The sequence below is a fragment of the Halichoerus grypus genome, chromosome X (genome assembly GCF_964656455.1).
Source record: "Halichoerus grypus chromosome X, mHalGry1.hap1.1, whole genome shotgun sequence".
Taxonomy (NCBI): Eukaryota; Metazoa; Chordata; class Mammalia; order Carnivora; family Phocidae; genus Halichoerus; species Halichoerus grypus.
In genome coordinates, this window is record NC_135727.1 from 92,461,913 (window position 1) to 92,489,252 (window position 27,340).

A 27,340-nucleotide genomic window follows, 5' to 3' on the forward strand; every position below is an offset into this window, starting at 1 on the left:
CCTGAGCTCGTGCAAGGAGTGAGACATCTGGCTTCAGCCTGCCTGGGGTTTGGTTTTTTTTTTTTTTTTTTTTTTTTCCCGTTGTGGTAAAAAACACATAACCTAAAATTTACCATCTTAACCATTTTGAAGTGTACAGTTCAGTAGTGTTAAGTATGGCCTCCCTGAGTTTTACTTTGCTGAATTAATTTTTTTTTTTTTTTTAGGGAGTGGGAGAGGGGGGCGGGGAGGGGCAGAGAGAGAGAGAGAGAGAATCTTAAGCAGGCTCCACGCCCAGGGCGCAGTCTGACGTGGGGCTCGATTTCACAATCCCGAGATCACGACCTGAGCCGAAACCAAGAGTCGGATGCTTAACCGACTGAGTCACCCAGGCGCCCCCGAATTAATTTTTAGTAGGTAGTCACAGTATCGTTTCTTTTGGGGGTATCCCCATAACAGGATAGTATTCAGGCAGAGAAATAGCTTTTTTTGTTTATTTATTTTTTTAATTTTATCTATTTATTTATTTTTAAAGATTTTATTTATTTCTTTGAGAGAGAGAGAATGAGAGAGAGAGAGAGCACATGAGAGGCGGGAGGGTCAGAGGGAGAAGCAGAAGGGAGAAGTCTGGATGCAGGACTCAATCCTGGGACTCCAGGATCATGACCTGAGCCGAAGGCAGTCGCTTAATCAACTGAGCCACCCAGGCGCCCCGAGAAATAGCTTTGAAAGAACAACAGGAATAACAGCAACAAAAAGATTTGGCAAAAAAGGCCAATATTTCTATAGGCAACTATTTTGAGTTAATACCTGATATTATTATGTGTCTAAGCACCGGCCAAGGCCTTGTAAAGAATGCAACGAGACATGATCAGTGACCTCAAGGTGTTTACACTCCTGTTATGGGATGAAGGGATCAGAGTTACTCACATTCACTAAAATGAGAATCAAGACGTCCACCTTATCTACCGCACTCGGTGTTTGTATGTAGAGGCACGTTTCCTTTTACCCATAAACTTGTAGTGTGTGTAATTAAGTCCCAGAGCAGAGCAGTCAGTTGAAAAGGTCCTTGTTTGAAGTCACAGGACCTATTTAGGTGTGACAAACAACCCTTGGTGGCAGGGGATTTGGAACCAACCTCTGCTGAGTGCTGGGACTGGTGTGGGGCCAGTGGGGCCAGTGGGGCCCGTAAGAGTCTCAGTGGGAGACTCTTCTATGGATAAAGACTCCACGTCTCCGATCCCATGTCGATCCCAACCCCTGCAGAGTTTACACGGCTTGCTGTCAGTTAGCCTTCAGCTACAGGCCATTAACTTAAGTCAAGTTGATCGTCTAACAAGTGATAAGACATATAAAAACGTTTATAATCTCTAAAGTGCCAAGCAAATAGGAATGATAATGATTTCAGTGTTTATATGATTAAAATCAACCTTTCCAAAGTAACTTCTCTGCCATTTCCTCTAAAGGCAGTGTCTTCCGCTCTGGGTGCTGGGGACAAACATGGAGGAAAGGAACTGACTTTTTCTGGTTCACGCTGGAAATCGAACCGGGTGCACCTCCCCTCCGGTCTCAGTCAGGCATTCATTTGTTTTTATTTTTTTATCGTTTGCCTTGACCTATGGGGCAATCAGCACTCACACGTGTGCAACGCTCCCACAGGCAAATGCACTGGACAAAGCCTATTAGACTTCATCATTGCTATGGTGATAACCTTGGATCTGTTCTAATCTGTGAAAGAGCCCATCATTCAGAACCTTCTATACTTTATCATTATTAACAAATTACTTATGACTCACCTCATAAATGACCCCAACTACACCCGTGCTCGTGACTAAACGTTTCCAGCCTCAGTCTGGCCCTCCGGCAACTGAATTGTTCTGCCCTCCCTCGCATTGACTCCGGTTCTGGGAGGCTTGCAGATCCTTTCAGTTCAATGGTTTCTATTCAATTCCACAGACATTGAGCACCTGCTATGCTCAGGCACTCAGATGGACTCGCGGGACGCAGACGGAAAGCAAACCTGGTTTCCACCTTCCTGATGCTCACAGTCTAGGGACAAGATGCTTCCACAATACTCTCCCTAGCTGTCTCTCGTTTTTCCGTTGGTGCCTTCCCATCCCAGGTCTCTCTCTCCTCCCTGCAACTGAGGTCCCAGCGAGGCATGCAGGAGACCTTTCAGGGGTGTCTGAGATTCCTCTTTGCCCTTATAGACCTCTGGATTTGCAGTTACCGAGGTGAATTTTATTGCATATTTGCCTATATGCCAGTGCTGTGTGCTTAACCTTCTTTGATCCTCGACACCCTATGAAGTAGGTGCAGATAAGGAAATTAAAGCTAAATAAGCCAAGGGTCTTGTCCAAGGTCACATAAGCAGTAACAGGAGAGTCCTGTCCTGAATGAGGGGCAGTCTAATTCTACAATTGTTGTGCCCGTGATCTCTAACCATCAAGTGTGAGGCATTTAAGCAAATATTCTGACCATGATTATTTGAAGACCCATTTCCATGTATTCCTGATTCATGCCGCTGGGTCTGAAGATGATTTTATGACAGCTATGTCCACTGAAATCTTAATACACTGATGACAAGGAGTGAAAAAAGTACAAAGAACTTTTAAAAGACCCAGTATTTCCCAGCTTCCCCAGCAAGGCGTACCAGGATTCTAGCCTAATCGGCAAGCATATTTTCCATGAGGCTCAGCAACCTGTTGATGACATAAGGCCCCATGCCAGAGCCCGCAGTGGATTCGAGCATGCGGTAGAGCCCAGGAATCTGAGGAAAAGCTTTTGTGGAAACACAGCCTCCACTGTCTATGTGAAGAGGCTTGGCCTTTTGTTTTGTTTCTGTTATGAGAAATGGCCGGAGACCTGCCTGGTAGACCGAGTAAGACAGAATCGACAAGAAGGCCATTTCGTGAATGGAGACACCAATATGTATCACCTACCACCTTGTGACCCTTCATGAAGCTTTGATCCTGTAAATTCAAATGGGTTTCTCAACCCACTTTGCATTTAAAATCTGCCTGGCTCTGGAAGAAATTGGTCGTTACCATGGTAGCCAGCCTACATAACAGAAAGTTTTCTACTGTATTATTTTCTCTGCATGGGCTTCAGTTAATAACTCGTGGGGAGCTTCTATAGACCCGGCGTATGCTGAGATCCACAGTCTAAGAACTGAGCATGCATCTCTCCCACCTATGAAAGGTTAAGGCCAAGGATTAGACTGGCCGTGCTGGGAACCTGGAAGGTTCCTGGACCTCCGCACATGTCTTAGGTGAGTGGTGCTGAGAGGCAACAAAAGCTGGCAGAACACCCCAAAGGACTACAAACTTGCTATGCGCTCGAGAATACTCACACACACTCAGAAAGAGAGGCCCAGTGTTGGAAGGCCCGGTGCTTGCCTTCCTGTTAAAAAGCCCACTGATGAAGCAGGATGCCTTGCCCCAGGGCAGGGAAGATTGTATGGTTTTACCGTACTCTGCACAGAGCCAAACAGATGAAGAAAAGGAGCTAGGCACTCCCCCTACATGTTCCCCCAGCATCCTCTCTGTTGTAATTGCCTATTGACCTGTTTGCCAAATTCCACTGCTAATTTCACATGGGTCGGGGCTATGCCTGTCTCCTTCATCCCATGGCTCAATAAATAGGCTCAATAAATATAAATATTTGCTGCTGACAAAACGAATGCAGCTTTAACAATGCTAATTTGATGAAGAGATGCTAACAGACGATGATCTCTATGTGATTCAGTGATGTGATCAGAACCAGAACAGGGAGAAAGGGAAGCTGTGGAGAGAAATTGAGGCTCAGGGGCCACATCTGTTTACTCAAAGATAGAAGAGCTGTGGTGAGCGTGGGAGAGGCACGTCTCGGCTGACCAGGGGCAAATCGGGGAGAAAGGCAGGATGGGGTTTAGACGCCCCCCGCCAACAGACGAGCACTCGATGAGGGGGATTTTGTAATTTGGGGAGCAGAGAAGCACTCTGGGAAGGAGTGTGGGGCTACACCCCAGACTGAAATGAAGTCCTAGATTATCAGAAAACAATCTCCCTTGGGGAGTGAGGGGGACCTGGCCTGCCACCAGGGCAGGGCCAGCGACAGAGGAAAAGGGCTGGGGACAAGAACCATAGATGCGCTGAACAGCGTCCAGCTGGTTCCAGGAGCAGCCAGGCATTGCTTATGCCTGAGCCAACCCCGAGATAACTTCACAGCCAAGCAACTTGGCACCAAGGACCTGGCTCTTCAGCAGTGAGGGTCCTGGAGAGGCTGCTTACCTTTGGTAGGCAAACCTTGGGCCAAATCCAGTTGGCCACCTGTTTCTGTAAATAAAGTTTTATTGGAACACAGCCACTCCCATTTGTTGACATACTGTTCGTGGCTGCTTTGTGGCCCGGTTGTTGCAATGGAGACCAGATGGCCCACAAGACCTCAACTCTTTACTGTTTGGCTCTTGACAGAAAAAGTTTGCTGACCTTGGTGTAGCCAGCCAGCCTGGGGGCGGGGGGGCGGGCTCTCTGTTTCCTCTGCTGTGATGAGCAGGGAGTGGACCGAACACGGCGTGTGGCGTGGAAGTGGCCTTCTTGTCCCCGGGTCTGGTCTTAGATCATTGCAGACAAGTCACCTAACTTTCCTGAAGCATGCTTTGCCAATCGTGATATGGCCGGTGATTACCACCCTTTCTACTTCGCAGGGGCCAGTGAGAAGTAAAGGAGAGAAGCTGTGGGAAAATATCCCACAAAGCCCTCCCGTAAGTTGTCCCCCAAGATGGCCAGCCTAGGCATTAAGGAGTTGGTTGGTCACATGGGCCCAGTGTGGAATTTTTGTGTTACCTTCTCTTAAGAAATCTCTAACCCATGATTTTTTTCCCCAGTTTTTTTTTTTTTTTATCGTGGTATACACAACGTAAAATGTACCATCCTAACCATTTTTAAATGCTTCTGAATTCATTGTTGTCTCTGACAGTTTTCCCAAGTCTTTTTTTTTTTTTAAAGATTTTATTTATTTATTTGAGAGAGAGAGTGAGAGAGAGAAAGAGCACAAGAGGGGGGAGCGGGAGAGGGAGAAGCAGACTCCCTGCTGAGCAGGTAGCCCGATGCGGGACTCGATCCCGGGACTCCAGGATCATGACCTGAGCCGAAGGCAGTCGCTTAACCAACTGAGCCACCCAGGCGCCCTTCCCAAGTCTTATCATTGTTTTTCTGAGGAGAGGATTTGCTGAACTCTTTCAACAGCCACTCTGGAAGTCCCACCTCCCATCCCATGATGTGTCGACAGCCAACAGCTGGGTCTTTCCTGTCCTGTGAAAGCATCGGATTCATGGATTTTGTGGGGGGAACATCCTCCAAGTTCATATGGACACTCGCAGGTGAGTTCCCTCTGGTTGTATGCCCTGGTGAGGCACGTTGTTCGTACCCTGTATTGAGGGGGATGGTTGTTGCCGTAGCTGGTGGGGCCCCGGCAGATCCTTGGCCTCTCCGTTACAAGTGTTTGGCAGAGCCGAGGGAATTTGCGCATCTCCGGCTCAGGGAAGATTGACAACTTGATAACAAAAGACTGTTCAAATCCTTGTATGGGGCCCTGGTTAGGCTTTCCTGACCTCTGCATACATTGCTCCCCAGGTTCAGTGAGCATCCACCCAGGTCATCTGTGGCCCAATCCCGTATGTCTTGCTCTCCCACTCGCCTAGATGAATTACCCCAGACACCTTTGGTCCAGCGGACATCACACAATAGATATTGCTGTTGATTGTTTATGCCTCTGCGTCTCTCTGGCCAGACGTGCAGCCCCTTTGAGGCAGAGAATCTCATCTCATCCAGAAGTAGTATATATCATATATTATTGAGGGAGTAGTATTTATAATAGTAATGACTCAATATGATAATAGTAATGATATCTAAAACGAAGAGCTCACTGTCGCCCTGCAGCTGTTTTAAACGCACTTACTAACTCACCGAAGCCTCACCACCACCCTTGGGGAGAGGTATTCTTCTTCTTCTTCTTCTTCTTTCTTCTTTCTTTCTTCTTTCTTCTTTCTTCTTTCTTCTTTCTTCTTTCTTCTTCTCCTCCTCCTCCTCCTCCTTCTCCTCCTCCTTCTTCTCCTCCTTCTCCTCCTTCTTCTCCTTCTTCTCCTTCTTCTCCTTCTTCATTTTGCAAATGAGGAAACTGAGGCTCAGAGCATGTAAGTAATCTTTCGGTCAACTTCGGCTACCCTATACCTGCTAAGAGAATAATAATTTGAAGGAAAAAAGAAAAAGTCGACTGCAGCAAAGACGGCCAAGCCTCCTCAAGTCTCTGAGAGAATAAAGCCCAGGGATGTGAGGGAGACAATGGAGTTTGCTGATCACGGTCTGATGCTGGGGAAACAATGTTTCTGAGGCCCTCAGGCTTTGAAGCAATACCACCTCTCACTGGCTCCTTTATCCAGAGGCTCTGGGTGCTAATGGGGGTGGGGGTTTGGGGCTCTCCCGCGCTGCCCCCTTCCAGAATTTCCAGGGCAACCTCCTGAGGGTGGGCTGCTCCCAGGTCCCGAACTGGCTCCTCACAAAGGGGGCACGTGTGCTCTCAAGCCTGAAATCTTTTGTCATTTAAATGTCCTTCTTGGTGGTGGAGCGGTCCTCTTACTTTTGAGACTGCAGCCAGAAACAGCTAGAAACCTGTGACTGCCCGGGGGCCCTTTCCTTTATAATTTCTGGCTTTTTGAAAAAAAGGAGAGGAAGAGTGGAGCCTCCCCGTCAGACAGACCAGCACCAGACGCCTGGAGAGATGCAGGGGTGGATCCCCCCCGCCACCGCTGTAATCATTGTGTATCCTGGGTCAGGGCCCTGATGTTACAACGACTTTTTATAGTTCACTTTAGCCATTATTGTACATTACCTTTGCCATGGTAACCCTACAGCTTTCCCAGAGATAATGTGCAAGAGGCTGCGGGAAAATGCTGTTCTTTCCTTGCAGCTGTGGCCATTTTATTGACTCATTTCCAGGCTCTGAGGACATGCAGCACCCAGGCCTTCCCTCCGCCTTTCTTCCGAGAGGCCAGAGTCCAAAACGCCGGCAAATGTTCCTAGCGGTGAGTTGGTACTGCTCATTCCACCTGGAGGAAGAAAAACAGGAAGGGATTTTACCCTTTGGGGTCACAGCTATCTTTCGGACGGGGTGGGGGGTGGCGATTGCAAAGGTGAAATGTCTGAGTCAGGGAACTTCCTCTGTCTTTAAGATGAAAATGCTGTGGGCCAGTGTAATTGGTGCCCTGGAGCCTCCCCTTTTGCCCCCAAATCCCCCAAAGCCCTCCTTTAAAAAAAAAATTTATTTAAATTTAATTAATTAACATATAGTGTATTATTAGTTTCAGAGGTAGAGTTTAGTGATTCATCAGTTGCATATAACACTCAGTGCTCATCCCATCACGTGCCGTCCTTAATGCCCATCACCCAGTTACCCCAGCCCCCCATGCCCTCCCCTCCTGCAACCCTCAGTTTGTTTCCCAGAGTTAAGAGTCTCTCCTGGTTTGTCTCCCTCTCTGATTTCGTCTTGTTTTAATTTTCCTATGAAAATATCTGCCCCATATTTTCAACTCCCTCCTCTCAAAAGCCCCTTTCCTTACAGAACGGACGTCAGATTGTTCCATTTCATTAGGTTGAACCACACGAAATGGCTGATATTTGATCAAGTTTTACCCCTCTGATGGTTCAGCCTAATGTAGTTACAGGTTTCCGTTTGAGCAGGAGAGAGAGAAGCAGTACCATGAATGAGAACCGGGACAGCATGACTTCCTGAAGGAGAAGCAGTGGGGCCCGAGGGGGGGGGCCGACGGGGCTTCCCAGCCCTGTCTTCAGGTGTGGGCACCGCAGATGGTGCACCTCTGCCTGGATCCCAGCCTCAGGGTGAGGAGCTGATGCTGGTCGGAATGGGAAGACAAATATTAGGCTCCAAGAACATCAGCTTCCCTGATGAGTCATGCAACCCTACAAAGTCGAAGCAGGTTGTGGTTGAAAAATGCAAAACAACCCTGTCCTCATCAGAGTTACAAAACATTGGCCATATGCACACGCAAAGAAGCACTTTCAGCCCGCTGTATTGCTCTTGCTGGGCAAAGGCTGAGCTTTGATTTCCCCCCCCCCCCCGATGTTCTTTATGGTAGCTGCTTCCCTAGATTAGAAAGGTTTGCAGTTCCTCACATCTGTGTCTCAGGCTGAGCGTGGCTATTACATTACTTGAATCAAAGAAATAATGAAACCAAACCCCAATAGCTCAGATAAAACATGTAGAAACTAGCTAGTTGGGGAATGAATGTAACCTTTAAATCTACTAAGGAATGGGCTCTCGGGTGATTCATGCCAACGAATAACCAGGAAAATGAAGATCACAGTTTGAAATGGCGGACCTCTGCTTTTCAAACTCAGTATCACGTTAAAAAGTATGATTTGTGTTCGTGTGGCTTGTGGCACAGGATACACAGGCTCTTATTGGAATTTATTTCGCTAGAGGCAACTGATTGACAGAATTCTTCGGATTTTGTATCTTCTTCAGCCACCAACATGTTAAAAAGGATAGACTCTCTTCTCTTTGTGTCCTCATGAAATTTGCACGAAATAGCAAGAAAAACCAGAGAAGGCATTCAATTCTTGGGCAGGGGTCCCCTCAGCCACTGTGCCCAAGGCCTGTCTGTAGTGCCTCAGAAGACTGACCTTTCTCTGGTTCTGGCTCTTTTTTTAAATACAAACCACAAATCATCCAGTGCCACGTTCGTGATCCCGATCCTGATCCTGGTTCTGCTTTAGAAAACGTTATGTTCCTTGAACCCAGTCTCCCAGAGCACTCCTGGACAGAGTTTACTAGACTGGGTCACCCAGTGGTCTCTACTCACCTCTTGTAAGGATTCTTGTCGCCCGAGTAGTAGTGGTAGTGTTTGTTGTCGTTCAGCTAATCTCTCAATTATGGTAGCCCCCCCCCCCCCGCTCCGCCCATTGGTGGTTTCGCTTTCTGTGGCTTCAGTTCCTCGCCGTCAGTGGCGGTCCAGAAGCAGATGATCCCTCCTTCTGTATGCAGAGGGTTCAGGACTATCTGAGGTTGCAGGCATCCCCTGGGGGTCTTGAAACATATCCCCCACAGAAAAGGGGAGACCGCCAAAACGAATAAACCAGTTTCCTCTTGTGCCAGACTGCTGCAATGATACTACCTTACAAAGTTGTTGCGATGAGAATTAAGATTCACTAGATAAAGAGCCTGAAACAGGGGCTAACCCATAACAGATGCTCAAGAAATATTTATTCTAGTCCACTTAAAAAAAAAAAAAAAGCAACCGTCAATTTAAAGCATTTACTTCATGATAACACATGGAAACTGGAATCCAGAGAGATTCCATTTCACTTCACTTTGCTGCTGGTTCACTCACCATCCCAGGCCCCCCCGACACCCCGTGTCAGCCCCTCGGCGGGGGGGGGGGGGGCAGGCTTAGGTTCACAACCTCGCATTCCCCTAGCTGGGGCCAGCCCTCCCGTAGAGCAGTTGTTCTAGAAAGCGTGGCCGGGACCTGCAGCCGGGGCACCTAGGAGCTTGTTAGAAATGCAAATTCTTGGGTCCCCTCCAGACCTACTGAGTCCACGCTGGGGTTGGGACCCAGCGGGTTTTGACAAGCTCTGCAGATGGCTTGAGAAGCCCCGCTGCTTTAAAGTATGGGCCGTGGAGGGAGGTGAGGGCAGGGGGCACGGTCTTGGCTTCGTGCCTCGGAGCATCCTTTCTCTCTCCTTATCTAAAGGGGAAATAAAGAGAAAAACCTTTTTCCTCTCCTCTGGGGACCTTGAGTGGCAGCTCCAGTGGGTCCCTTTGCTGTGTGTTCTGGGCAGCCGCGGCGGACCTCTGGATGTTGGGCTTGAGGCAAGAGTAAGTTTTTCTGTCATCTTCCTTCACTTGCTATTATCAGAGGTAAGCATAGTTCCCTTCAGAGGCTTAACTTCCCTGCCCTCTCAGTCTGCCTAGCCCTGTCCTTCTCCTCCTCCGTGCTTGGAGTCCTAGCCCCAAGGAGGAAGAGAAAATGGGGTAAACTGGAAAGAGGGGGCTGCCTAGCCAAATGGGCCCACCCTGGTCTTTGGTGATAAGTTGTGGATTGCAATTTTCCGTCCAATGTCTTTAATTATTATTATTATCATTATTATTATTTTATTTGAGCAGAGCTGACACACAATGTTACAGCAGGTTCGGGTGTACAACATAGTGGTTTGGCAACTCCGTACATCATGCTGTGCTCCCCGCAAGGGTAGCTACCCTCTGTCACCATGCAACACTATTTTTTAAAGATTTTATTCATTTATTTATTTATTTGAGAGAGAGAGAGAGAGAGAGCATGAGCAGGGGGAGCGGCAGGCAGGGGGAGAGGGAGAAGCAGGCTTCCCGCGGAGCAGGGAGCCCGATGCGGGGCTCGATCCCAGGACCCTGGGATCATGACCTGAGCCGAAGGCAGACGCTTCACCGACTGAGCCCCCCAGGCGCCCCACATGCAACACTATTACAATACCATTGAGACTCTACTTCCTATGCTGTACTTTTCATCCCCTCAGTCCAATTTCTTGTCTTGGATTTTCTTTCAGGTTGTTTGATCTGAAGCACCTTCGAAGCCCCCCTACTCCTCCCTCCCCACCCAAACCCCAAAAGACACTCCTTCGAAGTCTCTCTAGTAATCTGTGGCTGAGAAGATTACATAAGGAATATACAAAGCACACCTGAAAACATTAGGCGTCTTCCAGGAGGGGAGTGCAAAAGGCCCGGCATGCTTTTCCCGAGTGGAGTTTTCGGTCTGATGAAAACAAACAAAAAACAAAACAAAACCAAAAAACCCACAAAACAAATACTGAACCAAAAATGAAAAAAACTTGCTGTCTTCTGTGTCACCTCGTGCTCCAAAGTCATAGCAACTGTGTACATTCCTGAGAAGTGATTGCATTTAAATATTAGCCCCATGAATGGGGGTGAGGGATGACAACTGGTTGTGTAAAAAATCATATAGAATATGCACTTTTTTTAGTATTTATTTTTAAGAACTCTTCATTATGGAGAATTTCAAACATATGAAAAAGCAGACACGATAATCTAACAAAACCCGCTGTGTCATCACCTAGCTTCAACGACTATCAATTCATGGCCAATCTTGTTTCCTTTATGCCCCCATCTCCTTCCTCCTTCCTATATTTTTGGGAATAAATCTCACATGTCATATTATTTTATCCATCACTATTTCAGAAGGTAAGGCCTTTAAAAAAAATACAGCCATGATACCATTATCATATTTTGTTATGTAGAAATTTTTTTTATTATTATGTTATGTTAATCACCACACATTACATCATTAGTTTTTGATGTAGTGTTCCATGATTCATTGTTTGCGTATAACACCCAGTGCTCCATGCAGAACGTGCCCTCTTTAATACCCATCACCAGGCTAACCCATCCTCCCACCCGATACGATTATCATATTTTAAAAAGGTAACAACAATTCCTAATGCCATCAAGTATCCATCAAGTGTTCAAATGTATAATTTTTCAGACGTAGCATAAATTATTTGTTTTAATTGGGATCCAAATAAGGCCCACACACTGTGATTGGTTATTCAGCTTTTAGGTCTCTTTAAAGCTATAAATCTCTCTCTTCTTTCAGTTGATTTGTCATTTAACCTGTTCTCCTTCCCTTTACAATTCCTGTAAAATGTTATTTGAACTAGACTTGATCATATTCATGTTTGGTTCCTTTTTTTGCAAGAACGCTTCATATGTGGTATTGTATATAGCATATTTCACAAACAAATGTTAAGGATTATAGGCTTATCAGCTATTTTGCGTTCCATGAATCACTGTTTTATCTCCATCAGAGCAGATGCTTGAGAGTCTGTAATATCTCCCAATATATTTTAAATCAATTTTAATTCTTCAGAAATTTGAGAATTTTTTTCTTCCCTCTGGAAGAATTCTGTGTGTCTGGCTGTGGGGGGTGGGAGCACATTAAGTTCTAAACCAGACCAAAGGCCCTCTTAGTAAACAACTAAGGCCTTCGTTCTTTGATTTTTTTTTTTATTTGAAAATGTCTCTGGAAAGGTTTTCCAGAGGTAAAATCTAGCGTAAGTCAAACAAACAAAGTTATGTGAGTTTTATTGGGGTTCTCATTCAGAAGGTCTAAAGGTATTTGCAACAGCAATAAGATATTCATCTATGACTTTAGTGAATTCATTTATCAGTTTTAGTAGTTTTTCGTGGAGTCGTTTGGGTTTTCTATATACAATATCATGTCATCTGTGAATAGTGAAATTGTGACTTCTTCCTTGCCGATTTGGATGCCTTTTATTTCTTTTTGTTTGATTGCTGTGTCTAGGACTTTCAGTATTGTTGAATAGAATGAGAGTGGACATCCTTGTCTTGTTCCTGACCTTAGGGGAAAAGCTCTCAGTTTTCACCATTGAGTAAAATGTTAACTATGGGTTTTTCATATATGGTCTTTATTATGTTGAGGAATGTTCCCTCTAAATCTACTTTGTTGAGGATTTTTATCATGAATGGATGTTGTGTTTTGTCAAATGCTTTTTCTGCCTCTATTGAAAGGATCATATGGTTCTTAACCTTTCTTTTATTAATGTGGTGTATCGCATTAATTGGTCCACTCTTGCAGCCCAAGAATAAATCCCACTTGATCTTGGTGAATGATTCTTTAAATGTATTGTTGGATTTGGTATGCTAGTATTTTATTGAGAATTTTAAAAAAGATTTATTTATTTATTTGAGAGAGAGAGAGAGAGAGAGAGACAGAGAGAGGGAGAGAGAGTGTGTGTGTGTGAGCACCGGGGGAGGAGTAGAGGGGAGGGAGAGAATCTCAGGCAGACTCCATGCCAAGCAGGGAGCCTGACATGAGCCTGATCCCATGACCCCAAGACCACAACCTGAGCCAAAACCAAGAGTTGGATGCCCAACTGACTGAGCCACCTAGGCACCCCTTTAGTGAGAATTTCTGCATCTGTGTTCATCAGGGATACTGGCCTGTAGTTCTCTTTATTAGTGGAGTCTTTATCTGGTTTTGCTATCAGGGTAATGCTGGCCTCATAGAATGAATTTGGGTTTTCCTTCCTTTTCTATTTTTTGGAATAGTTTGAGAAGAATAGGTATTAACTCTTTTTTAAATGTTTGGCAGAATTTGCCTATGAAGCCATCTGGACCTGGACTTTTGTTTGTTGGGAGTTTTTTGATTACTGATTCAGTGAAGTCACAGAATACAAAATCAATGTGCTGGAATCTGTTGCATTTCTATACGCCAATAATAAAGCCACAGAAAGAGAAATTAAGGAATCAGTCCCATTTATAATTGCACCAAAAATGATAAGATACCTAGGAATAAACTTAACCAAAGAGGAGAAAGACCTGTACTCTGAAAACTATAAAACACCGATGAAAGAAATTGAAGATGACACAAAGAAATGGAAAGACATTCCATGCTCATGGATTGGAAGGACAAATACTGTTAAAATGTCTATGCTACTGGGGCGCCTGGGTGGCTCAGTCAGTTGAATGTAGGACTCTTGATTTCAGCTCAGGTCATGGTCTCTGGGTCATGAGGTCGAGCCCCATGTCAGAGTCCGTGCTCAGCGTGGAGTCTGCTTGTCTCTCTCCCTCCCCCTCTGCCCTTGTCCCCACTTGCATGCATGCTCTCTCTTTCTCTCTCAAATAAGTAAATAAATAAAATCTTCAACAACAACAATAGAATGTCTACCACCCAAAGCAGTCTGCACGTTTAATGGGATCCCTATCAAAATACCAATGGCATTTTTCACAGAGCTAGAACAAACAATCCTAAAGTTTGTATGGAAACCTTGAAATTAAGTAGATCTCTCTGAATTTCCAATTTAAAACACATTGTTTAGCAGATGTTTTCGAATTGTCTTCAGTTTTCAGAAATTTGATTTTAGTATGTCTGGATATGGATATGTGTTTATTCTATTTACGGTATTTGGTCTTTTGTGTCTGGCTTTTTTCATTTAACATAATGTTTTCAAGGTTTGTCCATATTGTAGCACCATAAATTTTTATATATTCTATTTTGCTTTTCATTTTAGTTTAAAATATTTTAAAATTCCCCTTAAGGGGACACCTGGGTGGCTCAGTCAGTTAAACATCTGACTCTTGATTTAGGCTCAGGTCATGATCTCAGGGTCGGGAGATCAAGGCCCGCATCAGACTCCACGCTGGGCATGGAACCTGCTTAAGATTCTTTCTCTCCCTCTGCCCCCTCCCTGCTCTTTCTCTCTCTCAAAAAAAAATTATATATTAAAAAAAATTCCCCTTGAGATGACTTCTTTTTATCCATGGGTTACTTAGAAGTGTATTGTTTAACTTACAAATATATGGTGATTTTCCAGATATCTTTCTATTATTGATTTCTCTTGTAATTTTGTTATGATTTGAGAATATACTTTGTATGAGTTCTATTCTTTTTAATTTGTTAATGTTTGTTGTATGTCCCAGAATGTGGTCTGTCTTGGTGAATGTTCCATGTGCACTTGGGAAGAATGTGTATTTTGCTCTTGTTGCGTGGAGTGTTCTATAAGTTGTCAATTTGGTCAAATTGTTTGCTAGGGCTGTCCATGTCATCTACGTCCTTACTGATTTTCTGTCTACTTGTTCTATCAATTATTGAAAGAGGGTCGAAGCCTCCGACTGTAATTGTGGATTTGTTTGTTGCTTCTTTCAGAGGTATCAGTTTTTGACACTCTGTTGTTAAGATGTTTAGGAAGTCTTTTTCACTTATTTGGAAAATTTGATTCTGATTTGAATGAGGTAGGGCATGATGAACTAAAACCAGGGAAAAAACAACCTCTTGAATTAAAATTAGAAACACAGTGTCTTGAACTTGTAGTTCTTTAGTCGTTTTGGTGAACCATCTTATTGTTTTGCTGAGTCCCTCTAGTATTAAAAGGAATCCAGCAATTGCCTGCCTCGTGAAGGCGTCCCGTGCACAGCTGGCTTTCAAGGTCATCATGTAGCCAAAGCTAAATTTAGGACTAGTCGAGTCAGTTCGGTGGTACAAATTTGCCACACTGAGACTCTTAAATATTTTAAGGTTCTAGCAACTGGTTAATGTCTCAGAAAGGGGACACAGAGAAGGTGGCTTCCCTGGGGTCAAGAACATTGGAGAGGTGACAGCTTTTCTGTGGCTGTGTGGGATGTAGGATGTATGTATGCATCTTCTGCTGACTGCAATCGACACAGTACCCACCATCTCTCCTCCAGCTTGTCACATAGACTGTATGCCTCTTACAAATAAGGCATTGCTATGTGGTTTGCCTTTGGCCTCAACAGGACCCAGAGTATAAGCTACCCTTCCCTCCAGCTGTGTTGTTCCAAGGGTTCCCAGTGGGTCTTCAGGGCAGTGTCACTGGAGTTCGGTCCCTTTGAAGGAAACATATCTCCTGTTCCATGCATTTAAATATTGCTCTAAATTCTTTTCTACTTCCCCCACCAAGAAGTAGAGTTGTTTTACCCTCCTCTTGAATCCGGCCAAGTCTGTGACTTGCTTTGACCAGTAAAATACAGGGTAAGTGACACTGCGCAACTTCCAAGGCTGGGCCTTAAGAGATCTACAGCTTCAGTTTTTGTATGCTTGGAAAGCTCCCTCTTATAACCCATCTGCCATATTATGAGAAGGCCAAGTTACATGGAGAGGCCACGTATAAGATGTTCTAGTTAACAGCCTCAGCTGGGCTCTCAGCCGGTAGCCAGCACCAGCTGCCACCATGCGAGGGAGCCATTTTGGATATTTCCGTGTAATCAAGTCTCCACAGGTCTGCAGCCCCAGCAGACATTATGTGGATATGCAACAAAGGTGTAACCTTGGGGGCCTGGGTGGCTCAGTTGGTTAAGCGACTGCCTTCGGCTCAGGTCATGATCCTGGAGTCCCTGGATCGAGTCCCACATCGGGCTCCCTGCTCAGCAGGGAGTCTGCTTCTCCCTCTGACCCTCCCGACCCTCCCCCCTCTCATGTGCTCTCTCTCTCAGTCTCTCTCTCTCAAATAAATAAATAAAATCTTTAAAAAAAAAAAAAAAAAAAGGTGTAACCTTTCCCAAAGAAAGGTTTGATCCTTGCCCTTTTTTTAAGAGGTAGCCTCTAAGGCCTTAAAATGTCCTGTCTGATAAGAGTGTCTTTGTTTACCTGGGGGCCATGGGCCATACCAGATAGTTTTTGCTGATATGATTTATGGTGGGGGGGGGAGGGTCTTAGGCCACACGGTATTAGCTTGATCTCTGAAGAGTCTGGAGGCTAAGGTCAGCCATGGGGGAGGTCAGCCATGCATCCATGACTGAGCCCCAATAAAATCTCCGGACACCAAGGCTCAGGTTAGCGTCCCTAGTTGGCAATATTCTGTGCACATTTCTAGAAGTAAGTTCTGTCTGCACAATTCCACTGGGAGAGGACAGCTCTCCTGGACCCTGCCTTACGTGTCTCTTCCCTTTGTTGATTTTAAGCTGTATCCTTTCACTGTTATAAACTGTTAACCGTGAGTGTAATGGCTTTTCTGAGTTCTGTGAGTCCTTCTCATTGAACCTGAGGGTGGTCTTGGGGAGCCCCAAATGGCAGTGGAGGAGAAGCACTGCCCAGCTGAGCCTTGCCAACTCACAGAATCATGAGCAATAGTAAAGCGTTGTTGTTTTCTTAAGCCATTATATTTTGGGGTGGTTTGTTATGCAGCCGTAGATAACTGAAACACCTGTCTTCTCTACTAGATGGGTGAGATTTTTGAGAGCCAAGGTAGTTCTGTAATTTCCACCTCTGTTAGTGTAGCACCTTATGCACTGCAGGTGTACGCTAAACATTTGTTAAATTGTTACATTGGAGGAGAGGCATCTTCATGGACTAACTGAGATGGGGGACTTGCAGAATGACATTATTTCATCTGGATATAAAAGAAAGGAATCCCTACCCCTTTTGTATGAAATCATAAATGCAGTTTTTCAAGATTGCTGTGCTAGCAATGATTTCTTCTTCTTCTTCTTCTTTTTTTTTTTTTAAAGATTTTATTTATTTATTTGACAGAGAGAGACACAGTGAGAGAGGGAACAGAAGCAGGGGGAGTGGGAGAGGGAGAAGCAGGCTTCCCTCGGAGCAGGGAGCCTGATGCGGGGCTCGATCCCAGGCCCTGGGATCATAACCTGAGCTGAAGGCAGACGCTGAACGACTGAGCCACCCAGGCGCCCCGATTTCTTCTTCTTCTTTTAGGATAATTGTACCGTGGTGTAAAGAATACATATCCTAAGAATATGACAGTTCGGGTCCAAGTTCTGCCTTTGGTCACTACTTTTATGGACTCGGGCAAGTCTCCGCTTACCAAATCTCATCTTGAACCAGAGATAATAAAGGCAGTCCTACAAGGCTGTCGTGAGTTGTTTTTTTTTTTTAATTGGAGTATAGTCGAGACACAATGTTGTATTAGTTTCGGGTGTACAACATAGTGATTGGCTAAGTCTCTACATGATGCTCCCCACAAGTGTAGCTCCCATCTGTCACCATACAGCGCTATTACGTTATCATTGACTCTATTCCCTATGCTGGACCTTTTATTCTCGTGACTTATTCATTCCATACCTGTAAGCCTGTATCTCCCACTCCTTCTTCTGAGGTTTTAATGCAAGCAAAAGTGCTGTGAGAGATGTAAAGTGCTATGTAGGTATAAAGTATCATTGTGTGCAGACTTTCGATCAATGATGCCTGTTAAATTTTTATCATTTTTAGCCCTTTTAGCCCATTATCTATTATAAATACTTTTAAATACGACTGGCATCTCAATAGCATCAGGCATCTCAAGCAAGCTCCACACTCGTTGCGGAGCCTGACATGGGGCTTGATCTCACGACCCTGAGATCATGACCTGAGCTGAAATCAAGAGTTGGACGCTTAACCGACTGAGCCACCCAGGCGCCCCAAAAAGCAACTTTAAAATAGTAGTTTTCCCTCTAGTTTTCTTACATCATCTCTTCACCCCCACAAACCACTCCACTTCAGTTTTCCCAGAAAAGGAATGGAGAAAAACAGTCAGAAGAGGCGGCACGGAAGCAGGATTTCTTTTCTCCAACGTCACGTGTGTGTGAGCGTGTCAGATGTCCCTACCTCACATTTCACCTCTCTTGCCACCGTGCCTTTTAGTCCAATAAACAGCAACTGCTAAGTATTGACAAGATACTATGTGCTATGCCCTGACAGGCTTTGTGAATTCGGGCCCTTCTTACTGAACCAGGTTTGATAGCATCACGTGGTGGTGCTCCCAGCACTTTGGAATGGGTCCACAGGCCTATGAGAGCCACTTCTGGGTTCTTCGGGTTCATACCTGCAGCTCAGAGGAGAGGATCCAAAAGGGATGCCAAAGTCTTGCCATGAACCTTCTCAAGGATGCTGTAATTCCTCGGGGTCTTTCCCAGTATGTTGCTTTGATGCCATTTAGAAAACATCAGTTGTCTTCTTGGGTCTCATAAGGTGCTAGCTGCCTCCTGCACTTACATGCGTCTTATCAACCTCAATGATTTTGAATATTTGCCAGTTCCTAACAGAGTAGCATGACGATCGGAGTTGGAAGGAGCCTCAGAGATTGGAGCCCTGGCTCGGAAATTGGTTGTCATTGACTCGACAAGAGTTAAGAGCAAAGAGTAGTGGCCTATAATAAGAATATGTGAGCAGGTTCTAAGAGTCCAGCAAGGAAGGGTTTAAACCAGAGCCTGGAGACAGAGTGGTAAGTTCCAGGGATGGGGAGCATGGGAATGAGAGTCAGCCAAAGCAAGTTGATATGCCCGATAAGAAATCAGGATTGAAAGATATTTTGACAGCCTGGAAAAATCAGCTGAAATGAAAAGAGAGGCCATTTCCAGAAGTCAATAAAAAATATTTCCAATGGATCCAAAATCAGCCATATAGGCATGTAGGGGAAACCAGGGTTAACAGAAATTCAGTAAAACACTTAGGGCCCAGCTGTCAAATGGGCCAGAATGAGTCAATCATAGGACACCATTCTCTATAATGTGAATCTTAGGATGCACGAATTAAGGCCAGAACAAAAGAGGTGATGGTCCCACTGTCCTCTGCCTGAGTTATGTGTAAATTGCATTCTGTTCTCAGTGCCGTATGTTAAATTGTATGGATAAATGAAACTGTATTGAGAGAAAGAATGTAATATGGTGGGAGGTGTAGAAGTCACTTCACCTGAGGAATGGGGAGCTAAACTGGACTAGTCACATTCACCAGGTAAGAGAAGATAGTTGGGGGTATACATCAGGTGTTTTTAACAATTCGAGGCGTTGTTATGTGAAAGCACAATCGGGCCTATTTATGTGGGTCTTGAAGATAGGATTTTGATAACTGGATGAAAGCCAGAATGGGCCAATTAGAGCCAAGTGAAGGTGAGAACTGTAGTGAAAGTTGCGCATACAAGAGGAGGGATATGGTATGAAAGGGCACGCTACTCAATGGAGAAGTGCTCACGAAGAGGCTGAATGACCACCGACCAGGAAGACTGCAAAGTGGATTCCTACACTGGGGGGAGGCTGAACCGAATGGTCTTCAGGATCCCTAGAATCTGTCAAGTTTCATGACCCTATGATCCCCTGTACGAAGACACATAGACGTTCAGAGATTTCTATTGGCAGCCTGGCACTCTAGTTGGCCACATAATTATGCAGCAGGCTGGCCAGCAAAATGGCCAGTAGGTCCAGTGTCGGTGTAGAATGCCCACACAACCCAGGCTTAAGGTCCTGAACTTAACTGGACTGTAAACTTCATGAAGACAGAGACAGCATCTTATCTGTTTGTGTGGCAGTGACTGGCCCATAGTAAGAGATGCTTGTCAAGTGTTTGCAAAATGAATGAACGGACAAATGAATATTGGGCCTTATATTGGTCCCCTGGGTCGGCTACAACAAATTGCTACATATTCAGTGGCTTAAACCAACAGAAATTTGTTCCCTCACAATTCTGGAGGCCAGAAGTCCGAAATCAAGGTGTTAGCAGGTCTGTACTCTCTCAGAAGGCTCTAGGCAAGAATCTGTTCTTGGCTCTTCCAGCTTCTGGTGGCTCCCAGCCTTCCCTGGCTTGCGGCTACATCACTATGATCTCTGCCTCCATGGTCACATTGCCCTCCCCTCTTCTCTGTGTCCCTTATAAAGATACTTGTCATTGGATTTATTTATTTTTTTAAAGATTTATTTATTTATTTATTTATTTGACAGAGAGAGAGACAGCGAGAGAGGGAACACAAGCAGGGGGAGTGGGAGAGGGAGAAGCAGGCCTCCTGCTGAGCAGGGAGCCCAATGCGGGGCTCGATCTCAGGACCCTGGGATCATGACCCCTGAGCTGAAGGCAGATGCTCAATGACTGAGCCACCCAGGCGTCCCTTGTCATTGGATTTAGAGTCCACTTGGATAATCTAGAATGATCTCCTCATCTCAAGATCCTTAATTACATCTGCAAAGATTCGTCTTCTAATAAGGTTCCATTTACATCATTTTGGGGACCACCATTCAACCCACTACGCTCATTTTTAATGGCCATTAAACTATCACCATTATCCAACCAAGAGTTCTTGGCCCGTGACACTACTTTTCACGTGCAAAACAGCAGTATTGAGAAATTCACAGTGTAGTGCTTAACAGGCTAACTCTTGGAGTCAGACAGGTCTGAATTTGATACCAGTTTTGCTACTTAGTAGCAACGTGTCTTTGGCCAAGGTGTTGAACTCCTGTTTATTTCACCTTCCCCATCTCTAAAACGAGAACAGCAGTATTATCTCAGAGATAAATACAAATGTCCAACGGAATAATGCTTGAAAATTACTTAATATAGGACCATATAGCTGACACGCTACAAGGCAGTTTCCAGAAGGCAATAAAAAAATATGAGCTTATTCCTTTTCCCTGGTTTCAGGCTGCCTAGAGTGTCAGGTTTTTATCTTTCCCTGGAAATTTAGTTGAAATCAACATATGTTTACTGAGACTTTACTCTGTGCCATTTCACTATCATATAAAATAGGTATAAATGAAAATAAGACAGATACAGTCCTTGCCCTCACAGGGCTTACAGAGTGATGGCATCAATGGTTAATAAAACCTGGAAGTATAAGGGGCGCCTGGGTGGCTCAGTCGTTAAGCGTCTGCCTTCGGCTCAGGTCATGATCCCAGGGTCCTGGGATCGAGCCCCGCATCGGGCTCCCTGCTTGGCGGGAAGCCTGCTTCTCCCTCTAGGGGCGCCTGGGTGGCTCAGTCGTTAAGGGTCTGCCTTCAGCTCAGGTCATGATCCCAGGGTCCTGGGATCGAGCCCCGCATCGGGCTCCCTGCTCGGCTGGAAGCCTGCTTCTGACTCTCCCACTCCCCCCGCTTGTGTTCCCTCTCTCGCTGTCTCTCTCTCTGTCAAATAAATAAATAAAATCTTTAAAAAAAAAAACCACCTAGAAGTATAATAAGCATTGCCATTATAACAATTGGGGAAAATACAGGGAGTGGAGAGGAGTATATAGAACGGGGACCTAACGCAGGCACAATTCTGGATAGAGGAAGAAGATTGTATATGGGAGGATACTTACATTTACAGCAGGGCCTGATTTGGACTCAGGCTATACCTGAGAAACCGGTAGACTAGTAGTTCCCCAGGAATGTGGTAGATGTGTGCCCTGTGTCTGGAGAGCAAGGCTGGGAGTTGGGGAGGCCTCTTAGTTTAGGTTCCCCTAGAAGTAGACTCTAAGACCAAGATTTGAGTGCAAGTAGGCTTTTCTTGGAGATAGCTTTCAAAAACACTACTTTAAAAGAAGATTTTAGTTATTTATTTGACAGAGAGGGACACAGCGAGAGAGGGAACACAAGCAAGGGGGAGTAGGAGAGGGAGAAGCAGGCTTCCCGTGGAGCAGGGAGCCCGATGAGGGGCTCCACCCCAGGACCCTGGGATCATGAGCTGAGCCGAAGGCAGATGCTTAACCGACTAAACCACCCAGGTGCACCCCAAAAACACTATTAAGGGAGTGGGGAAGTGACACTCATCAGAAAAGAGCCACCACACGAGGCCTTATCAAGCCAGTTACCACTGTCGTTCACTGGAGCTTCATTGTAGTGGGGATCTCTAGAAGCCAATGTCGAACACAAGCCTCAGAGTCATCTCCACCTGCTCCTATCAGAAGTTGGTTGAGCACCGTGCCCAAGAAGCTGGGCCATGGGCAAGGCGGGCAGGCTACTAACAAAGCCCCTGGGCAAAGCAATGCACCTGTTGGGCCATTGGTAAGGCCCAAGGCGGTATAGGCAGGACATAGACAGCACGTGATACAGTGGGGGAACGTGGTCTGCACCCCAGCTTGTTGCCAGGGATGAGATCTGAGGCCCATGAACAGAGGGCTTCTAGCAAGAGCCAAAGAAGTTTTTCTCATGAGGTTCCACTTGATACTCGTGATACTTGGGGAACGACTCATACTTCTTAAAGGCCAGGTGACAAAATGCAGCACAGAGCTGGGAGGAGGGGCTTTTCCCATATGAATGCCTAGAACACAGCGTGGCCCATCAGCATGAGGACTTAAAATGAACCAGTTCTGTTCAAACCTCTCATGATTCACAGCTTTGAGGTAAAGCAAAAGCTGCTTCCCTGGCATGGAAAATCAAGGCAGGCCTGTTTTTGGCTTCACAGGACTGGGAACCCCAAAAACCAACACCAAGGGAGGAAGAAAATTGGAGAACACGTTCTTCCAGGAATTCTCGGAAATAAATGGGGAGACTTTGGAAGAAAGTCAGATAGGTTTTGGTACAGATGAGGCAGATGGACCAGTGGGGTTTGAGTTTCTACTGTTGACCCACAAAGACATGAGCAGCCTGTGGAAATTTAGTTTACACATGACTCCCTGCCTATACCTCCCCCCTTAAGAAGCTGCTGATATGTATGGACCACCTATTACTGTCAAGCATTCTATATATCTTTAAAAAAATTTTTTTAAACATCTTTTTTTTAAAAGATTTTATTTATTTATTTGAGAGTGAGAGCACGTGAGAGAGAGAGAGAGAGAGAGCGAGCATGAGCACAGAAGGAGAAGGAGAAGCAGACTCCCCACTGAGCAGAGAGCCCGATGCGGGGCTCGATCCCAGGAGCCCGGGATCATGACCTGAGCCGAAGGCAGACACTTAACCGACTGAGCCACCCAGGCGCCCCGCATTCTATATATCTTATCTCATTTATTCGTTGTGATAAATCCAATGTATAGGTGAGGGAACTGAGTTTTCCAACAAAGTTAAATAGTTTGCTTACTGTACACAGCCAGTCAGCAGCAGACCTGGTATCTGAACCCTAGCTTGTCTGACTTGGGAACCCATGCTTGTTTACACTACCTCTTATGCTAGCTGGTGATGTAAATAAATACACATGCACGTGTGGGTGTGCACGTATAAACAGTTTGAACCTGGAAATGGATTTCAAGTTAATAATAATCTCGAGAAGCCGAAACCACAACCATTTACTGAGTTATACGAGATGCTTAAGTTATGCAAGAGTTTTTGTTTTTTTTGTTTTTTTTTTTTAAGAACAACCCCAGCAGAATTTAAAAAAGAAGGATGGAGGACTGAAGATGAAGGGAGTAAATGCCATTATTATTCACTGACATACCAAAAAAAACACAAGAAAGGAAAAAAATGGCACACCTTTGTCTTTTCTCTTAAAGTGAATAATAGCTATTTGCTTGACAATGGCTTATTTTTGTCCCAGAGTGGTGGATGAAATCTGGGTCCGTGTTCTCAAGGCTAAAAATTCCCTGTCTAAAATGGCTACCCCAACCACTCAGAGAACTAACGGAGACCAAGCACTAATATTGGAAGCTTGTTCTTGTGCTAGGAGTTCTAGCAGTGTCTCTCTGACTGCTTTTAGACGAATGAGAAAAGTTGACTTTATTTTTGGGGCTGAGCCCATATGTTAGTCCGTGATGCCCTTCAGAAGAAGGGGAAAGGAAAGAGAAATAGGGTTTAAGGTGTGAGAGTGAAGAAACTTACACTCTCCAAGGATCTGGAGTGAGCACAATCCAAGTGTAGCCAAGTAAGACATTTAAAGAAAGTGTTGGAATCCTCATATTCTCCTTGGTGTTGGCAAGAAAGATGTCGAACATGTAAAGAAATGGCTGAATAAATACACGGAGAAAATATCAACCCAAGCCTCCTTTCATAGTGCTAGTGTATCCTCAAGGAATGGAAACCAATTTTAATAGGAGACATGGTTCATAAAATTACAGATAACATTTACTAAGCACTCATCTGTCAGGCAGTATGCTTTGTCATGTATAATCTCAATTATATCAAGGGCACCCCAAAGCAGGCTTTATTTTTAGATGAGGAAACGCGGGCTAGAGAGAGAATTTACACTGCCCACGCGCTTGCAACTTCTACATGATAGAGCTGGAATTTGGAGCTCGAAGAGTCAGACTTTAGAACTTGTTTTCCAAGATGAGTATATTATACCGCTTCCCTGTATGCTAAAAGAGAAGCATGGTCCTGGTCATAAAAATTTTCCTTGAAGTGTAGGGGTGCATAAATTAGTTTTGGACTATCCATTCCTTCTTAGCATACATCACCCTTGTGAGTAAATTTCTGAAATATTCACTCGCATCATGCCTTCCTGCTGGGTTTTAAGCACGATGAAGGCAGGATTCTGTCTGTTTTGTCCGGCTCCATGTGCCCAGTACCAGCACGGGTAGTTACCGGACAGAGCAGGCACTGAGGAATTTTTGTTGATTGAATAAACCATCCATTCCTCTATTTCTCTCTGTTAATGGCGGGGGTGGGGGGGGCAGCGAAAACTCCCAAGAGTTGCTGAGGAATGCAATACATTTTTAATTCATTGGTTTCTTAACATAATGGTGCCCTGTCCCGATAGCTCCTTACACTTGTAATGTCTAATTATTCAGGAGGCAACATTTGTTAACTGCCTTGTTTTAGGCAGAATATCAACTCTTAGATGCGAATTGTATTTTCATATTCATAGGGTCCAGAAATGTACCTTTTGAAGCATTCATGGGGGTGGTGTTTTAAATGTACTTTTAAAAAGCTGCACTCAAAGGAACTGATTTGGGTGGTTTTTTTGTTTTTTGGGGTTTTTTGGCTGACAAGCTTTTCCTAGGTGTGGCTCAGATTCTAAAAACTCTACTCTTCTAGTAATGTGTCCATATCATAAGGTGCTGTACAAAGAGATGCATGAAGGTATGGTTTGAATCAAGTTGGTATGATGTGAAGAGACAGAAATGCTCCCCCTCTGCCTGCAAATGACTGAAACTTTCCCATGCATCCATATTTGGTCTAAAATTTTGGAACGCACTTAGAAGGCAAATATACTAAATGAGTCCCTAACCCACTACCTTGAATTACTATTCCAGATTTAGAGTTTTCCAAGCTCTAGATAGAAAGGAAGATTCAAGAAGATGGGACGCAGGACAGGTCCATTTCAATGAGGAGTGGGGAATGTGGTGAGGGGTAGAGAAGCTATGTGCGGGATAGGAAATCCATAGGAGGGAAGAAGCCAAGATAAGATTGCAGATAAATGCTACGGTGTGGGGAGGCACCAAAAGTCATATTCCAATTTCCCATTTGCCCTGCATGGGTCCCCTCAGATCGACACGTGGGGCGAGCAGAGCAGGAGGGCAGCCTAGGGACAGACTGCTATCCATAACTTCGGAGCAAGTATTTCTGACTTTGTGAGAGTGTCATGTGTATGACTGCCGTAAATGTGGAACTGAATGCTGGACAGCTCCTGCTTTCGCGACCGTCCCAGAAGGCGTGGGACGTTTGCCGTATTAGCCAGCTTCCAAGATGGACCACGATGATCCTTGCCTCTCGGTATTCACTTCCTTGTGTAGACTCCTCCCACACAGAAGAGGACTTTGCAAAATGATGGCGTGTGACCTCCGAGGTTAAATATAAAAGACAGCAGCACAGCTGCCACTTTGGTCTCTTGGACAGTTTTTCCGGAGGAAGTGAGCACCCATGTCATGAGGATACACACGCAGTCTTATAGAGAGGGACTCAGGCCTCCCACCCACAGCCAGCAGCAGCCTACCAGGCATGTGAGTGAGCCCCCTTGGAGGTAGATGCTCTAGCCTTAGCTAAGCCTTGAGATGACAGTAGCCCCACTGGCATCTTGAGTACAACCTCATGAGAAACCCTGCACTAGGACCACCTAGCCAAGCCATCCCCAGATTCTTGACCTCCCGAAACTGCAAGATAATACACGTTTATTATTGTTTTACATCACCACGCCTGGGGTAATTTTTTGCACTGCATTAGAGACTACTACATTTTCTTGAAGTCTGTGATCACGATTGCATTATACTTACTACTTTGTCAAATAGGTATCGAAGTCTTCCAGATCTCTTTAAAGGTGGTGATTTGTTCTTTTTTTTTTTTTTTAATTTTGAGAGAGAAAGAGCGAGAGAGCGCGAGAGCTTGAGAGCGTGCTCGAACCTGGAGAAGAGCAGAGGGGGAAGGAGAATCTCAAGCAGACTCCACGCTAAGCTGGACATGGGGCTTAATCTCACGACCCTGAGATCCACGACCTGAGCCGAAATCAAGAGTTGGATGCTTAACCGACTGAGCCACCCAGTGCCCCGATTTGTCCTTTTTTTAAAGCTTCATGTAAAGACCTAAGAATATGGAAGGACTCTCAATCCAGGCAGGCATGAATTGGAGTACTGGTTTGGCCACCTGTGTGACCTGGATCAAGTTACATAATCTAACTTGTAAATGTATTATGAGCATGAAAGAAGCAAATGTATTTGAAGCACTTAGGATAGTTCATGGCTTATGGCAAGAACTCAATAAGTGCTATAGCTATTGTAGTTTGTCACTTTGTAAAAAGAGAGGTCTCTAAGGGTCTTACCTTATGGCTTTGTTAACACTAGCCAGTACTCCAAAGGAGCTGCAGTATGTCTTGTACCCCAAGTGGGGAATTTGGTTTCCATTAGAATTGTTAAATAAATTTATTAGGGCATAATTTGTACACCATAATTTCACCCATTTTAAATGTACAATTTCTGAGTTTTAGTAAATTTACCAAGTTGTGCAACTATGACCATCATCCAGTTTTAGAATATTTTTCATCACCCCAAAAAGAAATCTTGTGCCCATTTGCAATCACTTCCCATTCTCACCTCCAGCTCCAGGCAACCATGAATCTATTTTCTGTCTCTATAAATTTGCCTTTTCTGGACATTTCATAAAAATAGGACCATATAATATGTGGTCTCATGTCTGGCTTCTTCCTCATAGCCTGTTTCTGAGGTTCTTCCATGTTGTAGCATGTATCACTACTGCATTTCTTTTTCTTGTTGAATAAAATTCCATTGTTTGGCTGTAT

General features: G+C 44.8%; 1 long non-coding RNA gene across 2 annotated transcripts in view; it reads left to right on the forward strand.

Annotated features, from left to right (window-relative positions):
* The window catches only part of LOC118523088 (uncharacterized), a 67,638-nt gene extending 40,298 nt beyond the window's left edge, over positions 1–27,340 (forward strand). The window contains exons 3-5 of one of the 2 annotated variants that reach the window (XR_013444696.1): positions 5,208–5,341; positions 6,957–7,042; positions 26,404–27,340. This is a non-coding gene — a long non-coding RNA (uncharacterized LOC118523088). Of the gene's footprint in view, positions 1–5,207; positions 5,342–6,956; positions 7,043–10,559; positions 12,661–26,403 lie in introns of those variants that run through there. The other variant, XR_013444695.1, reaches the window with a different exon arrangement.